This window comes from Triticum dicoccoides, chromosome 5A (assembly GCF_002162155.2).
Source record: "Triticum dicoccoides isolate Atlit2015 ecotype Zavitan chromosome 5A, WEW_v2.0, whole genome shotgun sequence".
NCBI classification, from domain to species: domain Eukaryota; kingdom Viridiplantae; phylum Streptophyta; class Magnoliopsida; order Poales; family Poaceae; genus Triticum; species Triticum dicoccoides.
In genome coordinates this window covers 55,891,433-55,898,248 of record NC_041388.1, presented here as the reverse complement: position 1 = coordinate 55,898,248, position 6,816 = coordinate 55,891,433, and positions in this window count along the sequence as shown.

Here is a 6,816-nt window from a genome sequence, read left to right as displayed (position 1 = left end):
TAAATAAACATGGAAAGGAGACTAGAAAGAAATTACAACTAATTTTTTTAGATTTTCTCAAAGTTTTTCAAACACATAAGAAGAAAACAGGAAAAAGAAAATAAACTAGCATGGATAATACAATGAAAAAATATGAACACCGACAACTGGAATGAGTGTGTGAACATGGATGCTTGATACGTCTCCAACACATCTATAATTTTTAATTATTCCATGCTATTATATTATCTATCTTGGATGTTTTATATGCATTTATATGCTATTTTATATGATTTTTGGGACTAACCTATTAACCTAGAGCCCAGTGCCAGTTTCTATTTTTTTCCTTGTTTTTGAGTTTCGTAGGAAAGCAATATCAAACGGAGTCCAATTAACCTAAAAATTTACGGAGAATATTTTTGGAAAATATAAACAATACTGGAACAAAAAGTTATCAGAGAGGAGTCCCGAGGCCACCAAAGGGTGGAGGGCGCGCCCCCCGTCCTTGTCGTTGCCTCGTGGGCCCTCCTGACTTGTTCCCGACGCCAAAACCTCTTATAAATCCCAAAAACCCTAGAATAGAACCTAGATTGGGAGTTCCGCCACCGCAAGCCTTTGTGGCCACGAAAAACCAATCGGGAGCCCGTTCCGGCACCCTGGAGGAGGGGGAAACCATCACCGGTGGCCATCTTCATCATCTCGGTGCTCTCCATGACGAGGAGGGAGTAGTTCACCCTCGGAGCTAAAGGTATGTACCAGTAGCTATGTCTTTGATCTCTTTGAAGGAAATATGCCCTAGAGGCAATAATAAAGTTGTTATTTATATTTCCTTATATCATGATAAATGTTTATTATTCTTCCAGAATTGTATTAACCAAAAACTTAGTACATATGTGAATACATAGACAAACAAAGTGTCACTAGTTTGCCTCTACTTAACTAGCTCGTTCAATCAATGATGGTTATGTTTCCTAACCATAGACATGAGTTGTCATTTGATTAACGGGATCACATCATTAGAGAATGATGTGATTGACTTGACCCATCCGTTAGCTTAGCACGATGATCGTTTAGTTTGTTGCTATTGCTTTCTCCATAACTTATACATGTTCCTATGACTATGAGATCATGCAACTCCCGAATACCGGAGGAACACTTTGTGTGCTACCAAATGTCACAACGTAACTGGGTGATTATAAAGGTGCTCTACAGGTGTCTCCGATGGTGTTTGTTGAGTTGGCATAGATCGAGATTAGGATTTGTCACTCCGATTGCCGGAGAGGTATCTCTGGGCCCTCTCGGTAATGCACATCACTATAAGCCTTGCAAGCAATGTGACTAATTAGTTAGTTGCAGGAAGATGCATTACGGAATGAGTAAAGAGACTTGCTGGTAACGAGATTGAACTAGGTATTGAGATACCGACGATCGAATCTCGGGCAAGTAACATACCGATGAGAAAGGGAACAACGTATGTTGTTATGCGGTTTTACCGATAAAGATCTTTGAAGAATATGTAGGATCCAATATGAGCATCCAGGTCCTGCTATTGGTTATTGACCGGAGACATGTCTCGGTCATGTCTACATAGTTCTCGAACCCGTAGGGTCCGCATGCTTAACGTTCGGTGACGATCGGTATTACGAGTTTATGTGTTTTGATGTACCGAAGATAGTTCGGAGACCCGGATGTGATCACGGACATGACGAGGAGTCTCAAAATGGTCGAGACATAAAGATTGATATATTGGACGACTATATTCGGACACCAGATGAGTTCCGGGGGTCACCGGATATTTATCGGAGTGCCGGGGGGGGGGGGGCGGAACCCCCGGGGGAACTAATGGGCCAATATGGGCCTTGTGGGAGAGAGAGGAAAGGGCCTAGGGCTGCCCCCCCGCCCTTGGGAGTCCAAATTGGAAAGGGAGGGGGCGGCGCCCCCTCTTTCCTCCCTCTCTCCCTCTCCTTCCTCCCCCTCCCCCCTTCCTAGTTGGAATAGTAAAAGGGGAGTCCTACTCCTACTAGGAGGAGGACTCCCCCTCTCCTTGGCGCGCCCCAAGGCCGGCTGGCCTCCCCCTTGCTCCTTTATATACGGGGGCAGGGGGCACGCTAGAACACACAAGTTGATTGTTTCCAGCCGTGTGCGGTGCCCCCCTCCACCATAATCCACCTCGGTCATATCATAGCAGTGCTTAGGCGAAGCCATGTTCCGGTAGCATCATCATCACCGTCATCACGCTGTCGTGCTGACGAAGCTCTCCCTTGAAGCTCTACTGGATCGTGAGTTCATGGGACGTCACCGAGCCGAACATGTGCAGATCGCGGAGGTGTCGTACCTTCGGTGCTAGGATCGGTCGATCGTGAAGACATACGACTACATCAACCGCGTTCTCATAACGCTTCCACTTACGGTCTACATCAACCGCGTTGTCATAACGCTTCCGCTTACATCAACCACATTGTTATAACGCTTCCGCTTAGAGTCAACAATATAAGGTCTGAACTTATCACAAGCAAAAACAACTGCTAGAAATTCCTTTTCAGTGGTAGCACAATTTCTCTGGGCACTGTCTAGAGTTTTACTAGCACATTGAATAGCATTTAATTTCTTATCAACTCTTTGCCCTAGAACAACCGCTACAGCATAATCACTAGCATCACACATAATTTCAAAGGGTAAATTCCAATCAGGTGGCTGAACAATAGGTGCAGAAATCAATGCTTTCTTAAGTATCTCAAATGCTTCTACACAATCATCATCAAAGACAAAAGGAATATCTTTTTGTAATAGGTTAGTCAGAGGCCGAGAAATTTTGGAGAAGTCCTTAATGAACCTCCTATAAAAATGACATGACCAAGGAAGCTTCTTATACCTTTAATGTCCTTGGGACATGGCATCTTTTCAATAGCATCAACTTTAGCCTTATCAACTTCAATACCTCTTTTAGAAATTTTATGCCCCAAGACAATACCTTCATTAACGATAAAGTGGCATTTCTCCCAATTCAAGACAAGATTAGTTTCTTCACATCTCTGCAAAACTCGATCAAGGTTGCTTAATCAATCATCAAAAGAGGATCCATAAACGGAGAAATCATCCATGAAAACTTCACATATCTTTTCACAAAAGTCAGAGAATATAGCCATCATGCATCTTTGAAAGGTAGCAGGTGCATTACATAAACCAAAAGGCATAAATCTATAAGCAAAAGTACCGAAAGGGCATGTAAAAGTGGTCTTTGATTGATCATCAGCTGACACAAGTATTTGAGAGAAGCCAGAGTAATCATATAGAAAGCAAAAATGTGTATGTTTGGATAATCTTTCTAGCATTTGATCAATAAAAGGCAAAGGTTAATGATATTTTTTAGAAGCCTTATTTAATTTGCAGAAATCAATCACCATCCTATAACCTGTAATAATTCTTTGCAGGATCAATTCATCTTTATCATTAGGAACAACAGTATACCTCCCTTCTTAGGGACACAATGGACAGGACTTACCCACTGACTATCAGCAACGGGATAAATTATACCTGCCTCAAGGAGCTTTAATATTTCCTTTCTTACCACTTCTTTCGTCTTAGGATTCAGCCGTCGTTGGTGATTAATAACTGGTTTGGCGTCTTCCTCCAAATTTATTTTGTGTTGACATAGAGTGGGACTAATGCCCTTAAGATCATCAAGAGTATATCCAATAGCAGCACGGTGCTTCTTTAGAGTTTTCAATAATTTCTCTTCCTCCTTCTCTAAAAGGTTAGCACTAATAATAACATGATATATTTTCTTTTCATCAATATAAACATATTTGAGAGTATCAGGTAATGGTTTAAGCTCAAACACGGGATCACCCTTGGGTGGAGGAGGATCCCCTAGGATTTCAACAGGCAAGTTGTGTTTCAGAATAGGTCCTTGTTTAAAGAATACTTCATCTATTTCCCTTCTTTCATTCATGAACATATCATTTTAATGGTCTAGCAAATATTGTTCTAAGGGATCAGTAGGTGGCATGACAATAGAAGCAAGACCAATAATTTCATCTTTACTAGGTAATTCTTTATCATGGGGTTGTCTACGAAATTTTGCAAAATTAAACTCATGAGACATACCCCCTAAACCAATAGAAACAATATCCTTATTGCAGTCTATCTTAGCATTGACAATATTCAAGAAGGGTCTACCAAATATAATGGGACAAAAGCTATCTTGTGGGGAACCAAGAACAAGAAAATCAGCATGATATTTAACCTTCCCACACAAGACTTCAACATCTCTAACAATCCCAACTGGTGAAATAGTATCTCTATTGGCAAGCTTAATGGTAACATCAATACCTTCTATCTCAGCTGGTGCAATATCATGCATAATTTCTCTGTATAAGGAAATAGGTATTGTACTAGAACTAGCACCCAAATCACATAAGCCATGATAACAATGATCTCCTATTTTAACAAAAATAACAGGCATGCCTACCACAGGTCTATTTTTATCTTTAGCATCAGGTCTAGCAATTCTAGCAGCTTCATCACAAAAGTAAATAACATGCCTATCAATATTATTAGCCAAGGGATCTTTAACCATAGCAATTTTAGGTTCAACTTTAATTTGCTCAGGGGGTTTAGGTGTCTTAATATTACTTTTGTTGACCATGGTTGAAGCTTTAGCATGATTCTTTATTCTAACAGGAAAAAGGTGGTTTCTCAACATAAGCAGCAGGAACAACAGGATCATTATAAGTGATGGTCCTTTCTTCAACTTTAATAGGTTCAACTACTTTTACTTCTATGGGAGGATTATATTTAAACCACTTCTCCTTAGGGATATCAACATGAGTAGCAAAAGATTCACAGAAAGGAGCTACTATCTCAGAGTCAAGTCCAAATGTTGTGCTAAATTTACGGAAAACATCGGTATCCATAAAATATTTAACACAATCAAACTTAGGTGTTATACTTGACTCCTTACCTTCGTCGAGATCCCAATCTTCAGAGTTGCGTTTAATTCTCTCCAATAAATTCCATTTGAATTCAATAGTCTTCATCATAAAGGAACCAGTACAAGAAGTATCGAGCATGGAGCGATTGTTGTCAGAAAGCCGAGCATAAATTTTTTGAATAATCATTTCTCTTGAGAGCTCATGATTGGGGCATGAATATAACATTGACTTAAGCCTCCCCCAAGCTTGAGCGATACTTTCTCCTTCGCGAGGCCAAAAATTATATATATAATTATGATCACGATGAACAAGATGCATAGGATAAAACTTCTGATGGAATTCCACTTTCAACCGTTTGTAGTCCTATGATCCCATATCATGACATAGCCTATACCATGTCAATGCATCTCCCTTCAAATATAAATGGAAGACCTTCTTCTTGATAACATCATCGGGCATACCTGCAAGCTTAAATAATGCACAAACTTCATCCACATAGATTAAGTGTAAGTCGGGATGCAATGTTCCATCTCCTGCAAAAGGTTTAGCTAGCGGTTGCTCTATCATACCCGAAGGAATTTCAAAGTAAACATTTTAAGTAGGTTGAGGAGCAACTATTTGATCTACCGGTCGGGGTGAAGATACCCCGAAGAAGCCCCTCAAAGGATTACTTTCCATAGTAACAAGTGACAGTAAATTTCAGCACACTATATAAATTTTTCCTTACCAAATTCCACCTACCAAAGGCGCTTCACTCCCCGACAATGGCGCTAGAAAAGAGTCTTGATAACCCACAAGTATAGGGGATCTATCGTAGTCCTTTCGATAAGTAAGAGTGTCGAACCCAACAAGGAGCAGAAGGAAATGATAAGAAGTTTTTAGTAAGGTATTCTCTACAAGCACTGAAATTATCGGTAACAGATAGTTTTGTGATAAGGTAATTTGTAACGAGTAGCAAGTAATAAAAGTAAATAAGGTGCAGCAAGATGGCCCAATCCTTTTTGTAGCAAAGGACAAGCCTGGACAAACTCTTATATGAAGGAAAGCGCTCCTGAGGACACATGGGAATTATCGTCAAGCTAGTTTTCATCACGTTCATATGATTCACGTTCGGTACTTGGATAATTTGATATGTGGGTGGACCAGTGCTTGGGTACTATCCTTACTTGGACAAGCATCCCACTTATGATTAACCCCTATTGCAAGCATCCGCAACTACAACAGAAGTATTAAGGTAAACCTAACCATAGCATGAAACATATGGATCCAAATCAGCCCCTTACGAAGCAACGCATAAACTAGGGTTTAAGCTTCTGTCACTCTAGCAACCCATTATCTACTTATTACTTCCCAATGCCTCCCTCTAGGCCCAAACAATGGTGAAGTGTCATGTAGTCAACGTTCACATGACACCACTAGAGGGATGACAACATACATCTCATCAAAATATCGAACCAATACCAAATTAACATGACTACTAATAGCAAGACTTCTCCCATGTCCTCAGGAACAAACATAACTACTCACAAAGCATATTCATGTTCATAATCAGAGGGGTATTAATATGCATAATGGATCTGAACAAATGATCTTCCACCAAGTAAACCAACTAGCATCAACTACAAGGAGTAATCAACACTACTAGCAACCCACAAGTACCAATCTGAGGTTTTGATACAAAGATTGGATACAAGAGATGAACTAGGGTTTGAGATGAGATGGTGAAGATGTTGATGGAGATTGACACCCTCCCGATGAGAGGATCGTTGGTGATGACGATGGTGATGATTTCCCCCTCCCGGAGGGAAGTTTCCCCAGCAGAACAGCTCCGCCGGAGCCCTAGGTTGGTTCCGCCAAGGTTCCACCTCGTGGCGGCAGAGTCTCTTCCCAAAAGCTTGCTTAT